We start from the raw sequence: 20370 nt of genomic DNA, 5'->3' as shown, positions 1-20370 counted from the left end.
ACTGTTTATTTCTGTTTTTATTTTAATTATGTAAAGCACTTTGAAATGCCTTGCTGCTGAAATGTGCTATACAAATAAAATTTGATTGATTGATTGATTGATTGATTGATAGTGAACTTGGTAGCCTATTTTCAAAATGGCGGCCGCATCAGCTTCAACCTAGTGGCAGACATATCAAAATCGCCCTTTTCAAGATGCTCTTTCACGGATAAAAAAAAAGACATTATTAATAATGGAAAACCCGCACCAAACCTGGGTTTACTAAAACAGACCAGTAAGAACTTTGTAAGGCTTTTAAAGACCGTAACTATGAGCGCTACGAGTGGCTAACAGCTAGCACGTAGCACAACAAGCTATGGATTTTATTTACAAGTAATTGGTGAGTGTCACTTTTTTGTTACATTCTCATTCAGACTTTAGTGAATATTTTTTTCTTTGAATTGTTCATGTGCTATTTGAGCAGTTTGGGTTGATGTTGGGCTTAACTGGAACATAGAAAAGTTTTGCTAAATTGCTGGCTGTTCAATTATGTGTGCTGTGTATTTTGTTAGTACATTGATATATTGCTTTGATATATGTACTGTTGGGCTGCATTGTTGCTTTACGTGGCGCATTTTTATTTATTTGCATATTACTGGATGCCTGTTTGGTGTGGTGCATAGTTTTTGCATTGTCCTGCACAACGTGTGTGTTGTTCAGGTATAGTTGACGTCTATTGCAGGACCTGACTGAAACCCCACAGCACCCAATGGTAATCAGACACTTTCATGATTAGAATACTTGRCTTTCTAAGGGGATTTTCTACAGTACCCCTTTGGCATTATGCTTTGCAGAATGGTTGTATATGAGATGCTGCATGTCAGTATTACAACTGTTGTTTAACCCACACTTCCTTCTTTCTTTCCTTCCTTCCTGGACAACCCACTCAGCCTGTCCATGCCAAACTCCTCAGTGCCAGGAATGCTTCACATCTGCCCCGTCTGCCTCCGGATCATGGTGCGACTTCAAAGCTAACAGGTCGACCTTTTTATTTGAAATTCGTCAAACCTTGTTTGAAACAGTTTGCTGCATATAAAACAACATGCAGCGGTCATTTTATTCTATTTCAGTTGCAATGACTTGTCAAGATTAACTTTACTTATGTACACATGCCTCTTGTGAYATCACATACGGTTGGAGACAACCGTACATCTATTTGTATCTTTTATTTGTCCTCTTTATCTCTTTCATTCTGTATAACTTGTGTGTGATAACAAGCCATGGATTTCAGGAATATTAGGCAAAAATAAAACCCACTAAAGCAACTAGAAGATGATAGTGGGGTCATTATATCTTTAAGCAGCTTGTTAAGCGTTTTATAGGTTAATTCATGACATTTAAGAAGAATAGAGCTTGGGATGTATTTTTTTAAGACAAAACCTGAAACACACCGCTTCCTTGTATGACATAATAGAGGGCGGGGAAAAAAAGTCAAGTAAGATATCAAGTCTACGCAAAAATAAAGAATACAGGGATGTCCAACCTCCATGCTGTTCAGGAAGAAGACGGGTTTTGGATTCTGGTGAAAAATGTGAATTTCAACCCCAGAATAAAAGCAAAGAGATCAGTTTGCAAACCAGCGATACAGTTTTGGAGAAATGGCATCAAAATCAAAGTATTTAGCTTGAATACTTGAGACGGAAACTTACAGTTCCACAAAATAATATCCTAACTGTGAAGTATGGGGGTGGGAGCACTGACACAGACCATTTGTGTTTTCTGAGTGAGTTAGTGGCCGATTGCTGCTCACACTGCACCAGGCTCTGCTACACATTTCTTCCCTTCTGCTGCCCAAATCCTCATGATCATTTCTGCAAAGTCAACGACACAGTAGAAGCAACTATCCATTCTCTTCTACGACGAGTGAATCTGCCAGGTTTCCTTGGATCAGTGGTGTCAGAACTGGCCCAAAATCATTAAATTACACAGACCCACGAGCCAAAAACTCATCACTCTTAAAAACATTGAAATCATAAAAAATTATAGTGTTATATCATTTTTCTTTACTGCTCAACAATAAACTAAGCATACAATAATCTTAATTAAACAAATAAAGAAGTCAGAGTTTTGCAGGAAAGTCTTTGTACAGCCAAAACCTCAGAGGGTTTTCCACGTTTTTGCCTTTTGAGAAGAAAGGCAAAAACAGTTTTCAGATTCATCTGGGCTCAACTGGAAAAAAGAGAAAATATTCAGTCAATTCTCAGCAAGAAACAGGATTTGAGTCACCCTTTCTTTAAAACGTTTGCTGTATTTTGACAAGTTTAATACATTTATAAAAAGTAAATTTTACTAAAGTTTCTTTGATATTTATACAAAATTCATTTAGCTTTTTTTTATTTTTTATTTGCAAATTAAAGTATAAACATCTGTTTACAAACTACTCAGTAAGATTGGATAAATTTGGTAGGTAAATCAAAAAGTCTTGCTATTCAAAAAATACAATATGCTGTTATGASCATTTCACATTTTAAGAATATTTTAATTTGTAGTTATTTTTGCACTAATTAAAGATGAAATAATTTGAACCAAAAATCTAACTGCAGTTTTCGATAATCAACCTTTCTGCATCAGTGTTTTGTTTTGCCTTCGTTGTTGTGAACTGGCAAGAAATAAACTGAAATAAAAATTTGCTGCAAAAATTCCCACGTCAATAACCAGCTGTAATTTTTTTTATTAATCATTTTGCATTTGTAAACAACACCACACACCACTGGACTATATCTTTATGAGCCGTCAACTCTGTATATAGATGTTTTTGCCCGGGTGAGTGTTGGCAAAATGGAGGAGCATCTCTGGGCCTCGACGCTAAGCAGGTTGATGGAGTCCAGTCGGACTGTAATGGCCGCCTCCCTCATGGCAGCAGGGAGAGGAAAGGTCTCGGGAGTATTTAGCGGGCGAGGGGAAACAAGGTCGGACGTAGCAGATGAGGCCAAAATGACTTTTATAAATATAATCAAGCTGCCCACAAGGACAAACAACCAAACAAAAAAAAAAGTGTGCAGCAATTTGGGTGTAGCAGCTGCCAGCTCGTGACATTTAAGTTGAATTTGACAGCTGCTTTGTGTTTAGTTGAGTGGTCTGGCTCAGTTCATTTTGCCAATGTGGCTGTTATCATGTTATAATGGATCACTAAACATATCAGTATGGTTAGATGGCTTCGGCATTGTGGGACTTACATGAAAGGCTAAAAATGAAAACCTTTTCCTCCTTGCTTCCTTCCTTCTTTTATTACCGTTTTTTTTTTTTGTCCCATTCTTCGTCCGCAGCCCGGTCAATCCTTTTCCCCCTCCTGTTTAAGGCCTAATGACACGCCGTACCCGCCTAGTGCCCATTTTATGCGCTTCTTAAGTGAAACCGCAGCCAGGCGAAAGCTTTAAGTGGAGACCGAACATTAAAATGTAAGTGACAGAGCAGGTGAGAGTGTGATCGTTTTCATAGTTTGAGGGCCCATTGAGAAGTGAAATGGTTGGAAAGCGGACACTGTTATGGTTCTGCTCAGAACCCATTTACTTTCAAATGAAAGAGAAATCTCCCCCAGTTATGGCAGTAGTTTGAATGTGACACCTTTGCCTCGGTTTTATCTCGCTAGTTGAAGATGTTGAATGAGAAAGACGTGCGGATTATGGATTATACAAATCCTTGCAAAAAGTAGTGATATCTTTTAGGCTTGCACAGTTTCACAAGGTAATATGTTTTATTGGGGATTTGTCATCTGCCATAATTGGCAAATAAAATATGAGAATTATGTACTAGCCCATTTGTATTCAGTCCCCACTGCTCTAACACCTCTAATACTGCTCTAATAATTAAGATCGAGCGCAACCATCTTAGTTTAGAAGCCACCACATTAGCAAAAATGTAATCTCAATATGTTGTGTGAAGGCCAGGTGGTTTGTTAGAGCATGTTAGTGAATATAAAAAAAGTAGTTGACCCACCTATTCTGTGCAGAACTGTAAACACTAGGAGTTGCCAGGGTTAATAGTGTTTTCACATCTAATAGTCTAGATTCAGTTCGATAGGAGCGTTTTGTTACATTTTTAGCTGGTGCAGTTCACATTCACACGTGTCAAATGAAACAAGCCGTTTAAAAAACCTGTTCACCTCCTCACCTGTGGTGGCGCTGCACCGAGAACCAGTGTCAGGAAACGACACGAAAACCTCTGAAGGTTGTCGTGTCATTTTACAAACTGTAAACAAAAATGGAGTGAGATCAGATTTTAGAGGTTGCATTTCTCTTTTGTCTTTGGTAAAAGACCACAAGTCACTTCTTCTGCTAGCGCTAAACTCTCACATTTGTTTAGGTTGTATTTACCCAAAATGCCCCGTGTTGTAGTCCGCTTCCTGCTTTTGGAGCGGTCTCCAGTTTGGCATAGCACCAGAGTTCACTTCAACTGAACCGATGCCTGGTTTTTAGACGGATTAGCGTTCGATGATGCATTCACAACTCTCCAAATGAAACCAGACGTTCCAGACATTCATCCTACAAACCCAACAAAGACGGCTACATGTCCATAGGTACAAACAAAGCAATACTGGGTGATCTTCTGTCTGACTTGAGAAATATGTCGACTCTGACGTACGGCATGTAGTTAAAGAACTACAGGTTTGAAATGTTTGCTTTTATTTTCAATTTAAGAATAATGTATCCTTCTATTTCACAGCTATCTGCTGCCTTGTTTTTGGATTTTCATCTAAAATCCCAATAAAATATATTAATATTTGTAGCTGTAATGTGACAAAATGCTCAAAAAAGCCAAAGAAATACTTTTACAAAACATATTTAGATGTAAAATTAAAGTGAGGTTTCTGAAAATGGCTGTAAAACGGACCAATGTTAAAAGCTTCACAACTTGCACTTATTAAATTAAAATTAATCTTCAACAGATTATTACAGGATGCTGAGTACCTTTTGTTGGGCATTTAGGACTTCCATGACAATTTCACATTTGTTTCTTTAAGATTTTAAATTTCATTTGATGAAAATTATTTAAAAAGAGAAAGGCAGGAGCACTTACAAAGCACACTCAGGGATTTTTCATTACCCCGACTCATTCTGACACAGCAGGCCCGGTATTACAGCTCTTGGATGTTTTCTCCAAAATGAATGCACCATCCAGCGGCTCCATTTTCACAGAGTTTATTCAGAAAATGTCTCCCGAGATGAGTGGTCACGCTCACATAAAACGGCAAAGGTATCTTGTTTGTTTCGCTATTAAACCATGAAACAAAAAAATACCTTCCAAGGCCACACAGAGGGGTTGATTCATACATGAGTTGTGTGACATTGAGTAAAATGTTGTCGTTTTTGGAGACTGTTGAAGTCGCTGAAGGAGTAAATCTAACGTTTCTTAAATCCACCCACCCAATTGTTTTCTAAGGTATTCCTTATTTTTGTGTTTTATTAAACTAAAATGCCCAAATTTGACTTGTATCGCGCGCACCAGATGCCACAGCGCTGCTCCGTTAATGGGAAACTCCACTGATTTTACACATCAGAGTGTGTTTACAGGTGTTGAGGAGAACTACTGTGAGCAGAAATTGCATAAAAGCCCTTTGTGCCGCTCCCCGTGGAGCTACACGCTATATTTAGCATAGTTTGGGCGCTGTATGATGCCTTCAGTCAAGCCTTTCATGGCACAGAACTGAAGCGATCATAACCATGTATGGTTTTCTTCAAAGCCACGGGTTGCCTTTGACTGGAACAGCGAGTTTACCTCACAGAACGCAGCAGCCGCCGGTCCAGCGCCGCCTCAAGTCTTTACGACGCTCCGGCTGCAGTTCACAGCCCAGCCTGGAAACACATTAACGGACCATGGTGAAGAAAGACGGACCACTCCTGTGAACCGTGGGGTAAAATCACTGATATAAAAATGGCGGATGGCTTTGAGAGGGGGAATAAGGAAGCCTTTAGCTCCCAGGCGTAGAGGTGTAAGTACTTCTACTTAAACTGAATTTGACTTTTGAGTCTGGCCTGTTTTTATAGGTCAGACATTTTTTGTTTTTTGGTGTTTCTTTCACATAATGTATAGCTGCTCCTGAAAGAAAGAAAGGATGCTAAGTTGAGTTTATTGTACTTCCTACTCTTGATGAGGACAGAGGCCACTGATGGCTTCAAAGCAGACTTCTGTTAAAACCATTGTGGTCATTTTTAAAGGTGCAGCATCAAGTAAGATCAACTTTTTTGATTTGACCTTGATTCTTTCATGCATGTTTGATTAATTCCACACCTCTTTCGGGTCTCCCCCACTCAGCTCCTTCAGACTAGCCATCAGCAGTTGGCAAACACCTGGTGGAATTTAATTTCCCTTTGCTATCAATAACATTTATTTTTCCAAATCAACACCCATGTAAATATTTCAATAAATGTAGTGAGTCGCAGAGAAACCACGTACTTTTGGCAGTCATCCACAAGCGTCTGGTGTAACTCTGGGTAATGGTGAAGCTCGTTTGAACTGGTTGAGTTCCTGGAACATCAAGTCTTCTAAGCATCGTTTTTACATTTCTAATAAGGTTGAGTTCAAGGACCTGTCATGATTGTAGGCAAGTTTCTGTTTGGTGTTATTTCAAAGATAATCAATTCTTGCGTACAAATTTTTTTCTTACCAAGATGGTCAAGAAGCGCCACTTCAACTTGACATTAATTGTTTTGTGTGTTTTGTTTCAGTCAAAAAAGCTATGTTTTGCTGATCATGATTGACTGGTGTGAACAACAAAAAGAGTAAAACATCAAAGGGGAGAATCGTATTTTTTATCAATGCTGTACATCTGTTTCTGTGTGTGTAATTTGAACTGTGGATTGGAGGGAAATGTAACTTGTGATTCCTGTTTAAAAAAAAAAAAAAAATCAATGTAGCTGCATCTCTAGAAAAGCCCTGAGAAGTAATGTAAGCGTGTAGTAAATGTATTATTATCGTCTATCTGTCTGCATGAAGTAAGGCTTTGCATGTTCTGTCACTGGTGTTTTACACGTCAGCCTATTTACAAGAGGAAAAATTGATTATCTGGTGCAAAACGGACAAAGTTAGCCACAGCGTCCCTGTCAGGGTGTGTCCACTTTTAAATTTTCCTGCTTCCTTCATGTCATTCTTGACCACCCTACCTTAATCGCCCACTATATTTTATTTTCCCTCCCTCCTTCAGAACCCCCTGCTTTCTCTAATTGGTGTTTCTCCATTAAAAGTGCTCACAGGCCCCAGTGGCTTTGACTTTTGTACTCCTGCTAATTATCTTATTACTGCTCAGCTGTACTGCTGGATGTCCAGGAACCTAAGCTCATTCTAGCATTACATTAAATGCAATTTATCTTCTGGAGGAAAAGCAAAGCCCGATGAGTAAGTGTGAATTAAACTTGTCCAATTTCGCGGATCCCTCGGGTTGCGTTGTGGTGAACGTTTGTGCATGATGATGGAGAAAACGGAAAATGTAAAGAACGGCGTCATTAATAATATTCAGCACCAATATCGTTGCCAAACTGCAAAAAAGCAGATTTGTTCAGCTTTTAAATGTTTTCTTTCTTAAACCCCCCCCCCCACCCCCGTGTTTTTAAGTATCTGGGACTGCTCTGACATTTGACAAAGATTGGTATCATGCTTTCCAGTCCTAGCTCAATTGTCCTTGTTTTTTCCCCCCTGCTTGTTCAAATTGCACTAAAGTGCTCCATCAATATCTTGCTTTCAAGCTGAAGGCGGAAAAGTCGTGTTTCCGTAGCAGCCGTTTCAGTTCAGCGGGCTGTTTTTCCTGGGTATCCTGACACAAGTCTTTCGGTGCGGTCATTAAGGTTTTGTACCTGGCCTTACACGGCCGCCCAAAAAAGTCAATAAAAAGCCACTGTAGTTGTTGTGAGGCGACAGCACAAACGTAATCAATGCTCACAGTGAAGAAGTGCACAGAAAGCGTTGAAGTCAAAATGCTCTCTGAGCGTGGAAGGACCCCACGCTCGCAGAAAAATCCCATCCAAAATGAGCTGAAAATCTGCTTACGAGTCAGAAAGTGTTGCATTTTGCCAAAGAGTGACACGTTGCCTGGTCACAGCGATGATTTAATGACGGCGAGGACAAACTAATCCAGCCTTCAGTCGTCTTCTTTACACAGTTTGCAGCCTGAAATGACATGATTGTCAGTCTGCTGTCTGCTTGAGCAGATTGTAAAGGGACAGGATGACAGGAGAGTTTGTCGTTTTTTTTCATCACAAGTAACACATCCAGTGACTTGCAAATTTATTCATGTGCCCTGAACTTTTTCACATTTTGACACATTACGACCACAAGCATCACGTATTTCGTTGGGATATGACAACACATGCAGTAGAGCTTAGTTGTGAAATGGAAGGAAAATTCATAAAAATAAAAAAAAAATCTCAAGTGCATTTTCATTCACTGCAAAAACACAAAATCTTGCCATGTATTTTTTTTGGCATAATTCCTAAAGAAACTAGGCCAAAAAATGAAAACCTGAATAAAAATGAGATTACAAATGAATGCAAGTTAATTTGTCTTGAAATAAGACAAATTAACTTGCAAGTAACTTTTTAATAAGATATATTTTAAGTCAATTATGCCTCACTGATTATGAAAAAGTGCTAGTTCAGATTCAGAGTTTTCCCCAATGTATTATAAGCCTGGCGGGGTCACCAGGCTTAACTTGTTCAGATATGAATCTTCCAATCTTTCAATAACTCATAATTATCAAGTGATATTTTCAAATTTCCTGTCAACTTTAAATATTTCTCAACTTAAAAACACGACGGCCCAGGTGCCCAAACACCGGGCTTATCAAGTTTTCTGGGAGAAGCCCTGCAAGTATCTCACTTAATGCATAAGAAAAAACATCTTGTACTGAGTTAAGTAATCTGCCAGTGGAACTAGTACTTTTTACATAAATACTAATTAATTAGATTAAAAAATGATATATGGGTCTAATACTAATACGGTGGCTAAAGATAATTTCTTCTAAATGTCATTTTGGGGTATCAGAGTTAGGGAAGCTAAATACAAATGCACGCCACACTTTTCAGATATTTACTCTGACAATATTTTCAAAACCATTCCATTCCACTTTGCATTTGTAATCTATTTTGAATTGGTTCATCATATAAAAGTAAAAATAAAATTAATGGAAGCTCTTCTGTGACGCCATGGAAGTGTGAATACTCCTGCGAGGCGCCGTTGATGGAACATTCCTGCTTTGCATTCCTTCCCCTGTGAACGCAATCAAAACCCAAACCACCGATCAGGGGGAAAACAACTTAAATGCGCAGCTAAACCAATAATGAAGCCTTTTACGTGTGAACGCGCCTTGTAGAAGTTGCGGTGGCCGTGTTTAGCAGTATAAGGTCCATATGCTTCTCCTCCTTCTCCCCCCCCACTCTCTTTCTCACTATCTGCTTCTCTCACTTTCCCACTGGGTGGAGGAGCTATAAATTAAACTGGGAAATTACTGCTAACTGTTGGAATAAATTAAGGCGCTTTTGCGTCTGTAAACACCGTCTGACTGCGTAATTACACTCCCACTCCCGCTGAGACGCCATGGAGAGGGAACGCGGCAGAGACGGAAAGCAGCGCGTGAGGGGCAGGGTGGGGGGAAGGAAGGATGAAGTAAATATCGCAGAGGGGTCAGATGTTAGCTGCTCCCTCACTGAGTCCTGGATGTGAGCTGGGCGCTGTGAGAGACGGATGAGGCGGGGGGGGAAGGTCACGTTGAGCATCACGATCTCAATTAGCATACAGTTAAACACACGGTGATGGTATGAAGGTAAGACCCTCAAATATTCCTCTACAGCAGCGTTGACTCAGGTGTGAGTCGGTCTAGTTAAAGTCAAACGAGGTGGGCACTTCACATTCAGAGGCCATGCTGCAGGGGTGTCCAAAATGCGGCTCAGGGGCCGTTAATGGACCTTTGAACAATTTTGTGTGCCCCCCCCCACAAGTGTTTTTATGTTATTTCTTATAATTTTAATTTAAACAGCCAGCAATTTTTTACTTAAATAAATAAAAAGATCACATTTATTCCATTTTTGAAGAAAGGTTTCCTTTTTGTTGCATTGGATACACTGAAAGATTTTATAGATCAAATAAACCAAAAGGTTAGGAAACTGTCCACCTTTTATTAGGACAACAATGTTGCCACTTTGTTTCATTAAAATATTGTAATTTGTTGATGGATGGATATATATATATGTCTCACAACAAAGTTATTTTGTGTTTCAAATCAGAAAAACAATATGGCCCCTTTGGGATTCTGGCCCATGTTGCGAAACGTTGGACTCCTCTGCCGTCCTGCCAGTCGGTGGTGAAAAAGTGGGTTTGCGCCACACGCAATGCATTGGAGATGCGTATATTTATTTTTTTTCTATTTCAGTCGTGTTGTTGTCTGATGATAATAAGGTACAGATTGAGAGGCGGAGAACAAAAAAACGGAAGAGAGAGGTACGAAATTAGCTTTTCAAAATGGTCGACGGAGACATCGGTCCACCAGGAGGAGGCTTGAAAATGTTCAGGTTAGCTTAAGCTACTAGCAAAAAACTGACAGGCCAGTGTTGTCCTGTGTTTGTGTTTCGTATCTACAGATGTGTAAATGTGTCTGCACGCACCTCAGAAAGTATGCGGGCGMRCCCGTTCTGATAGTCAACGCAAGCAGCCGGCCAAGCCCAGAGCCAGACAGACCCGGTCCTCAAGGACAGCGACGCTATCACTCTGAGCATACAGCATTACGGGGCGAGTCCATGTTCTATCACCAGGCAGGCACATTTAATTAACACGTCTGAAAATGTGCGAGCGACTGTAAACCAACATCAGCTGCTGACACTGAGTCATGAACTCAAACAAGGTTGTTGACATTAGCCCGTACAACACAACCGCTGGTAGCTGTGCTCTCCGCTGCCCGGGCTGCAGCATTAATGAGGGCAAGACTTTATATGTGGAAGGAAAAAGTAGACTTGCTTGTCTTAGGTTTTCATTTTTAATTGAAAAAAAAAAAAAGTAGCAGGCAGTGGAAACTGTGTTTGAGCTCAATAGGTATCGTGACAGCAACATAGAGCTGCCTGTGTCCTCTGAGGAAACCAAAGGGGTGTGATGATTTTTGATTTTGTCTCATGGATCAACAACAAACTGCAAGCGTCATTAGGGGGCTAGAAGAGAGTTCGCTACACACCACAAAATGGGGTTCAGCCTGCATGTGGAGGACGGTTCCCCGGTCGGCTAACGTCAGTATCTAACTTACTGACCAACAAGGAAACGAGAAGTAAATCATCGTATGGGCGACACATTATTTTTATTTTACAGGTATTTCCTAAATGATTGTTTTGATGCTCTGATGTTCTGCCCTGAAATCTGCTTTTCCACGGATGTTTGACGACGGCAGAGGAAGCGGGTCGCTGTAAACTCTGCAAGAGGGACACTGTGGACTCCAAAAAGCTCCACGAGTTGACACGAAGTATCTGAGAAACACGCCTAAGTTTCAGCTCTGCCAGGGGGTCACAGTGTTCACAGATCTCTATCTATCCATGGATAGATAGAGACCACTTCACTTCTAAAGGTACTTTTTGATCATTATTATTTTACTTCTTTTAGGGGCATCAAAGTAAAGGGGGCACATATAAAACTGAACACTGCACTTATATATATTTATTTAAATAAACAAATTAAACCATGCATCATAGATGGACAGATGTTGAGAGCGTGCATAGAGGCTTTCATCAATGTTGTCCTTCTTTTCTCCACCAATCTCAGTTGGAACATTGGAGGGTTCTTCTTCTTCTTCTTCTTCTTCTTCTTCTTCTTCTTCTTCTCCCCCCCACCCCACCCCCCATCTCTCTCTCTCTCTTTCAGAGAATAAAACACGTTTCCGCGTCTCGGGGCCAATTTATTCAGTGCAAATAGCACATGAGAGCCAGCGCATTTTTTTTTTTTTCCCCTCCCAAGCCTGCAACGGATGAGCGAGCACGGACCGCTCCGGTGACTAATTACCATCATAAACCCCGCACAAGTTCTGCGGGCGAGTCCGGCTCGTTTTATGCCTCCGTATTACCGTGCAGCCAGTGCCGCAGCGGGGAGATAATCGGGCGGAGGGAGCAGTTGCACAGAGTAGACGGAGAGAGAGAGAGAGAAAGAGGGAAGAGGAGAGGAAGGGGCTGGCAGCACATGATCACACGGGCTGTATCCAGTCACTCATCTACTGGAGCATTCATAATTGCGGTGGCGTCCACATATGGGAATACAACGGTGGCGAGATTGCGATCGCACCTGATTCTGGAGGACAGCGTGCGGGGGAGAAAGGTGGCCAAATCCGGGGGACTTTGCCTGAACCAGCCGAGGGAAAAGGAGAGAGAGACTGAAAGGGAGGGAGAAAAGGGAAAGAGCGGCAGCCCCGAACACTATCCGGTAGGTGAGCGTTGATTGATGTGCCCCGACTGCCAATATGCTTTTCCGTCATCCGATCTGTGCGAAGAAGAAAAATCACCTCAGGAGTGTTTTACCGCGCTGTAGCCCCAACAAGTATCTCCCTTTTTTTTTTTTTTTCTTTATTTCTTTCTTACTCAACCAATATTCATGGCACGGTTCAAGAAACAATTAGGTCTGTCTGCGAGACAATACATTCGGCTCTCCGCAAATGCCAAGGCAAATGATTGAGGATGCGGCTGTCAGTGAATAGCTGGCAGCCTGATGTGAGGACTGGGTTCTGGTTCGAAGGCCCAGCGTGGGTATTTAAAAAAAAAAAAAAAAGCAAAGAAAGAAAAATCTAACAAAAGAGGGGAGAGCATGAAAGCTTCAGGGATTTTGCACTGATTGATTGGCTTCATGCAAAAGCATCAAACAGCACAGTAAGGCTGTTTTTTTTTTCAGTTGGAACATTTCAAATGCTTTTAACCAAATAATTTATTTCTAGATATAGTTAGTAGTACTGTTGATATGTCATGTTCTCCATGATTAGTGCAGACTTTTACCTCCTTCCTTTCCCTCTGGTGTTGATTAATCAACAACTTGATCAGGTAAGTTTCAGAAGCCCCACCCTGCTAGATTTCCATTTACTTTATCTGATAAGGACTTGTGGACAGAATTACTGCATTTATAATGTCTGTAACAGCATCACCCCCCTCCACACACACACACACACACACACACACAAACACACGCACACACACACACATATGCTACCACCATTTATGCCCATTAAATTGTCATTAGAGTTGTAAAACAGCTGAAACCAACACAACATGATCCAAATCTAAACATAAAACTGAGAAATATTTAGCTTTACAGAATAAGAGAGTGAGCAAGTGTAAACTGATGGGGCAGAAAATATGATAAATAATAAGGCAGCTAATTTTTGCATTGTTTGCCTTCCTATTTGAACAATTTGGGCTCAGCTTGCACCATCCACTTTGTGTAACTATGTTGCCATTTTTTTCTTACCCTTCCCGCTTCTTTTTTGTACGCAAATAATTTGGGATCTTTGTTGGCAAACTAGGCCTAGTAAACTACACCTGTGCCGAAGTTTAGCTTAAAAACTACAAACAGATTTTCATCATGGATAACAGCGATCAGCTAGCCGACAGAAGCACGTGGATGGTGATGGTTTAACACTCAAGCAGCAAAGCTGTTGGCATTTCTACTTTTACATCTTTGTTGCAAAGTGTGTCAGTTACTTGGCAGCAAGAAGGTTGTAGGTTCTCTCCGGGTACTCCAGCTTCCCAAAACACAACGTTTAGGTTCATAGGTCCCTCTAAATTGGACCCTTAAGTGTGTGTGTGTGTGTGTGTGTGGTGCAGGACTCCCTCCTTCCTACAAGGGAAAGCAGGTTTGGCCAGTGGATGAACAGACAGGTCATGAGACTGTGGTATTTAGATTCAAGGTTGTTCTGTGAAAATCTCATTGCACATTATTACTAACTTAAACTGCTATGTAGCCGTTTATTTTTCTTTGTAGCTTAGTGTTTTCATGGGTTATGGGAATTATTATTTATACATATGCTCTCAATATGTATCATTTATTTCTCTATGTTGCCTCTTCAAAATTTTCCATTTATTTGGGTTTTGATCCCTGTTTTGGCATTCTGAGTTGTATAAACTACGACACATTAGAAGACCTTATCTATACAAAATAACTAGATGGAACTGATTGATGATATATGTTGAAATCATAAAAGCACATTTCCTTTCTTTAGATGAATCAAATACACACACACACACACACAAAAAAAGCTAAATTCTCAGTTTTTAAGGGTTTCTAAGAGACCCAAGAGATACCCATTGGCACAAAGTTGGGGTACAAAAAAACATAAAACTACAAAGGTTCAAAATGATGTTTGGGCAAAATGAACCAGTGGGATAGCTTCAGTTGCTGCTTCTGAAACACCAACAAGACCAAAATTTAACTAGGACTCTCTGATCATGGCAGAGGAACAATCCAGATGATCAACGCCACCGGCTTTCCTCCATATTGCAGCTCTCTTAATCTCCTGGACCGAACGGGGGAGAGGAAAACAAAACCAGAGCTCACATGGATGAGGAGAGGCTAGAGACACGCCTGATGTAACGGCTTGATCTAACCTGTGTTCGTAGCACTCGGGCGATAGACAAACAGATGGCATCTCCAAAGGAATTCATCTTGTGGATGCTGGAAGAGGTATTCTTGGACGGGCTGGCCTCTGACTCGCTGGCAGCGAGGCCTCCGTCTGGCAGTAATCATGGCAGCAGTGCTGAATGGCCTCGCTGATTACATTGCACAGTCATACGACTTCCACTCACCTTTAAAAAAAAATAAAAATACAGCAAAATCCTTCTAGCAGCTCTGCCGCTGATACTGCTGAGGGTTGCTGAACTGATTTGCATTTCTCCATCGCACATCAATAGATGCGAGCTATTGAGATTTGCAAATGCATGAGCCGCCTGGGCACAATGCAGCCTCTTCCAGTGCCATTAGATGTTTTGGTATTAACATGGTTATTGAATGGTAAGGCTGTGTCTTGTTCATTTGCAGACAGAGCAGATCCAAAGTGTTGCAGGCGGAGTCTTTGTAGTGTTACGAGTCTTTGTGTGATGCGTCGCGTTTGATGTTTGATTTAAAGTTATTGCCAAACGCTGTTTACACCACCGAGGACATTGATTTATTGCAGGAGAACAAAACTTCTGATTGCCTGTTCGGTTTTATGTTATTCCATATTTTACTGTTCATACTATTAGAAACTGCTGGGTTAACAAAACACCCCCCACAACCCAGTTCAGGTTGTTATGCTGGCTCATTCTAGGGTTAAATATGGACCAATCCAATGCAGGCCAGCCCCAAAATGGGTTAAATGCCTAATGACTAATGTTATCAATACCAAAGCATGAGTTGAAAAGAATAAACCCACAACTTAGATGAGTAAACCTGTAATAAAACTCTTTGCTTAAGTACAAATATTTTGCTTTAAAAATGATCATGTTAAAAACCTAAAGACACCATAATATATTAATTTATTTTTAGTGACCTGATGACAAATTTAATTGAAGTCGGAAGTTGGATTTTCTGAGTTCTCAGTCGGAAAACCCCCCCTTAAAACACTCTGAATCCAGAAATCCAAATCAAATCAAAAGTCGAAGCTCACTGACCAATCCCTTTCTCAGTGTCCAACATGGCTGCATGCATTTACTGAAAGCTGCTAAAACAAACTATTAATTGGCTGTTCTACTGTGCTAATAGTTGTTTGTCCCAAAATAACAGTAGTACAGTTTCTGACATTGAAGAGATTCCGCACCACTGGGGTTTGCCATCACTCCCAGCTCTGAGCTTTGCCTTCTGGGAGAAAGCGATGGCTGCCATGTTGGGGTCAGGATTTTACATTAACACCACCAGGTTGTGAGAGGCAGCTTTGAGATACCCCCACTCCTTAAATAATTATTGGACTAAACTAAATATTTTTTAGAGGTAAATTTAGGTGCAGTTAAGGATCATAGTTTTGGAAAATGTTATTTATTTTGGTGTAGAGATATTGTTCATTATTATCTTACTGGTTTATGTCATTGCTACTAAAATGAACATATTTACATCAACAAAATTAGTTAAATGTGATTAATTTTATTTGAATAAAAAAAACCTTGCGCTAGCTTGTGCTAAGTACTTTAAAGCTGATGAAGGCTAATGCCATCGCAAATGAACAAAATATTAACTCAGCCCAGTTTTAAAAAAGTAATATCACGACTTTTAAGTGTAAATAATTCTTACACCTATTAATTAGCTGCACATTTGTACCATCTTTGCATTTCCTGTTTCAACCTGTGAAATGAGAAGGTTCAGCGAAGCCTGATCAGGAGGCATTACGTGCTACAAAATGGCGTTCTTTGAAGAATGTTGAGTCTCCCAGTAGACACAGCAAAAACAAATCATATGGGCTAAAGAAATACTCCAGATTGGTTTTGTGTTTAGCAATTAATTCCAGCTTCGAAAGTTTTCAAGAATGAGATACCAAGGTGCTTGCTAATCACTCCTACGTCGCTCAAGAAAAATGGTAGAAACAGAATACGCTGGCAGGCACGCAATGTTTTAGGTCTGCAGCTTATGCAATAAGCAGGGTAATGTGTAGGGAGCCGTTTATAATTGCATTTGGCCTTCAGGCTTACTTTCAGTAATGACCAGAGCTGTAAGAGTACCTCACTTGGCAACCTGTAGCAGATCAGAGGCCCGCGTTGTTTGCTGCCAGTGATAAGCTCGTCTTAAATCATAAGTGCTCGTTTCAGTCGGCCGCGAGAGCGAGGCTGCATTACCGGCTGACGTTTGACGTATTGATGTTATTGACTGATGGGCAGATCATTTCATCCTGATCTTTGACAGATTAGCCACCACAACACATCACGCAACAGTCGCGGCTTAGCTGTTCAAAACAGGCTGAGGAGGCGATGCGTTTACGATATCGCAGCAGGCGATTGAGAAATCAAGCAAGCAAGATCGAGAGGGATCAGCTGGATGCATATCTGCAACATCACAGCTCCACCTTCTCCTATTTTTTTCCACGTTGTTTTGTTTTCCCCATCGCATCCTCCTCTGCATGGCTGCAGAGCAGCCTCGCAGAATTGGATGGACGTGACGCCGTTTGAGATCGGCGAGGGGCTGCTGGTGGCTCTGAGTGTCGGCGCTTTCTGCTCGCATGGGGACTGTGAGGACTTCCTGTCTATAAAACGCAACGGCATCACCATTATATTCACGACAGCACAGTCATTAGAGGAATGACAGCCTTCGCCAGCATCCATTGTTGCTACTGGAGGTGAAAGAATTGACGACTGTGCGTGTGCGCGTGTGTGTGTGTGTGTGTGTGTGTGTTGGGCAGCAGGTGGAAATCTGTGAGAACAAAGAATCCATCTTAAAACAGATATTGGCGCTAAAATGAAAGTGATTTTGCCATAAAGCATCTGTACTCAATATTGATTTGAAGTTATTACAAAATTTGTAATTCCTGCTTTTTTTTGCCACAGCAGAGAGGCAAAACAAGACGAGCTACATAAAATGTGCAAGATGTAATTGAAACAGAAAATGGACTAGCATATTTAAATGGCAGGTTAAGAACTGAGCTTCAAGAGAAAAATTATGGGGATCTTCACGCTGAAGTGCATTTCGGGCAAGCGGCAAATGAAGTTGAAAATACCTTTTAGTGAGGCGTAGAAACAGAATCACATCCATACATGTGGGAGGGAATAAAATAATGATTAACTGCTGCGCTAATGTAGCAGAAAGCTGAATATCTATAGAAAAGGCTGTGACAGAAAACATGCCTATATGATGAGGAAAAGATGGCGAAAAGGAAGGAAATGAAACAACACTAAGAACAGAACCCAGTGGAACGCCGTGGTTTAGAACGACTGAAGATGTATTTTATAATCCATATTTTTTAATTTACCCATGTCAGGTATTTTAATAAGATCCCTGGTTTTGTCTACTGAAAGCATTTTGAAGTGGAGGAAGAGAAAGAAAGGGAAAGAGGTGAAGGAGAGTGTTTTGGAGCCATTGTGGCTTTTTGGTGGTGCTACAGCTTCTATCTGTGGGCATGACTAAAAATTCATTAGTTGAACATTTGCAGGGTAACCACACATTAAGCTGCTGCTTAAAACTTCAAATTCACTGGACCGGGTTCTTTGTAAGACTTTGTTTTTGCGACAGAAGGCGCCTCTCGTCCCTCATCTCCACAACCCAGTTTTATCCCGTTTCCAAGTCGCAAAATTCATTCCCCCGTAATCTTGTTGTAAGTTCCTTCATTCCGCTAATAAATAGCCATTAACCTAATCCACATGTAAATTAGGGCGTCGCCTCGGCTTCGCAGTGTGACTTTTCGAGTGGTCATTAGCGTATTTCATTGGAGGAGAGTTGGCAACGGCGCGTTTTGTGGATTTATCCAGACATTTATTGTAAACTTCCCTGCCACCCTGCGCGGCAGAAGCCCGAGTTTTACGAGTTGCTGTTTATCTGGCGGGGTGGGAATGACAGGATCAGCACATGCTCCTCAAACCGAAACGCTTCCAAGGCAAATAAAACATGAAGGGAGATGAAAACATTTCCAGTTGTCTTGTAATTGCCGCTGATTCTTGCAACGCTGACTGCAAAATACATCATATATGATTTAGTAGTGAGGCATTACAAACCACTGGGGAGTTGTAAATATTCTCACTTTTAGCATAAATATGTAAAACAAAAATATCTTTGACCCAGCTCATTCATTTTTTTTGTCAGTTGAAAGAAATAGTGTGAGTAGTGGGTTATTTATCTACTGATAATTAGCTTATTAGTAGATGTAATGTAAATTTATCCACCCCTCTAATGAGTGATGGGCTTGGCTCTATTTTTGAGTTTTATATTTGGAAAATGGTGCCCGTGTTGCTTATATTGTTGGCAGATACAATTTTCTCCATTTGAAACGGCCAAGGCAGCTGTTTGTGAAGATCGATGGTGACATTGGAGTGGGGTGGCACATCATTCAATTTGGGCCTCCATTTCCAAGCTCGGTTAGCCGTACACCAGGGGTTAGCTGGGATGCGTCTCAGTTAGGCTTCTGTGGAAAGAGGAGCACAATTAAAAGAAAGATGTTGCTGCTTGGTTTCAAACAGAGTTAAGACCCAACACCAGATCTAGAAAGTAATGCCATGGTTTTTCTTTTCTTTTAACATTAAAAAGCTAAATGTTATGTTTAAAAATGTACAGAAAGTGAAGCTGGACTGTTAAAATGATTAGCAAAAAGAGAAGCATTGCTTTGATATCATCTCATGTTTTTTTTTTCTGTTAGCTTACACCACTTAGCTTGTAGAAACAGTGGATTGACTAGATCAATGACATCTTTAAAATTATTAAGTTACAGAATAGATAAAGTTATTGAAATCTAATTTAGAGGTAAAGTTTGACAAAAAGACATCAGCTTCCAGCAAGCTAATAGACTCTGTTAACATCCGCCGTTTAGCTTTATGGAGTTTTATTCAGTTTGATAGAAAACTGATAGAAAAAAATCAACTACTACTACAGGTGCATATTAAATGTGTAGTTAAAATATTAAATAGTTGTCTAAAAATGATGTATAATCATTTAAATAAAAAAAATATTTACTACATAAATAGTTAGAGCTAACTGCAACTGAACCATTGAAAAATTGTCTTACAGGTGACAGATATAACTTTTGAGAACAATGTGATTAATGAGTGATATGATATGAATCAACTGGAAGAAATGTTTGCCATAAGGCAACTTATCATTCTGAAAACACTAAGGTTGTATAAAGTTAAAAAAAGAAGTGGCTCAGTTCATTCATGTATGTAAGATACTAAAACGGTGACATGTCCGTTTTTTAAAAAAAGAGCCATTTATTGATTACAAGCTAGCTGAAATTGAACCATGGTTAATACTTGTCATAAGTAAACTGGGAAAATTGCATGCTGTGATAATGGGGACCAGTTCCCTGGCAGATTAAAGATGAATGTTGGTGAAACCTTACAGTGCAGCAATGCTCCAAAATATATGACGTCTCGTAAATCCAAAAGTTCCTTCAATTGAACGTTGAACGTCCGCCCCTTGCAGGAACAGACATCAATAGCTTAAAGCTACTTGTGAGAGCAAACTGAGCTGGAGTAGAATCGCAATTTGTCTCAAAAGAGTCTGTTTATTTTTTTATTTCTTTTGCCTTTGGCAATATTTTCTTGTTCGTACATGAGATTGCTGTGTTTGGAGACTGAAACTGTTTTAATATTCATCCCGTCTTCCTTCCAGTAACAGGCTGAGGCTACACATAGGAAGGAAATATATTAGAAAACATGCATAACCAAACAAATGCAGTTTTAAAAACAAGTTAGCTGAATTAGAAGACACAAGTATCTTTTCTTATAT

The 20370-nt window shown here is 40.3% G+C and overlaps 1 protein-coding gene across 4 annotated transcripts in view; it reads left to right on the top strand.

Moving 5' to 3' along the window:
* Nucleotides 1-165: 165 nt before the first annotated feature.
* The window catches only part of flrt1a (fibronectin leucine rich transmembrane protein 1a), a 73280-nt gene continuing 53075 nt past the window's right edge, over nucleotides 166-20370 (top strand). For 2 of the 4 annotated variants that reach the window (XM_017308710.1, XM_017308711.1), the window contains exon 1: nucleotides 11939-12417. The gene's annotated coding sequence lies outside the window, so the exon portion shown is untranslated. Of the gene's footprint in view, nucleotides 380-929; nucleotides 1018-11938; nucleotides 12422-20370 lie in introns of those variants that run through there. The other 2 variants (XM_017308712.1, XM_017308713.1) reach the window with 2 other exon arrangements.

The sequence above is a fragment of the Poecilia reticulata genome, linkage group LG14, assembly GCF_000633615.1.
Source record: "Poecilia reticulata strain Guanapo linkage group LG14, Guppy_female_1.0+MT, whole genome shotgun sequence".
Taxonomy (NCBI): Eukaryota; Metazoa; Chordata; class Actinopteri; order Cyprinodontiformes; family Poeciliidae; genus Poecilia; species Poecilia reticulata.
The sequence above is the reverse complement of the archived record's forward strand: the minus strand, read 5'-3'. Positions and strand labels throughout refer to the sequence as shown.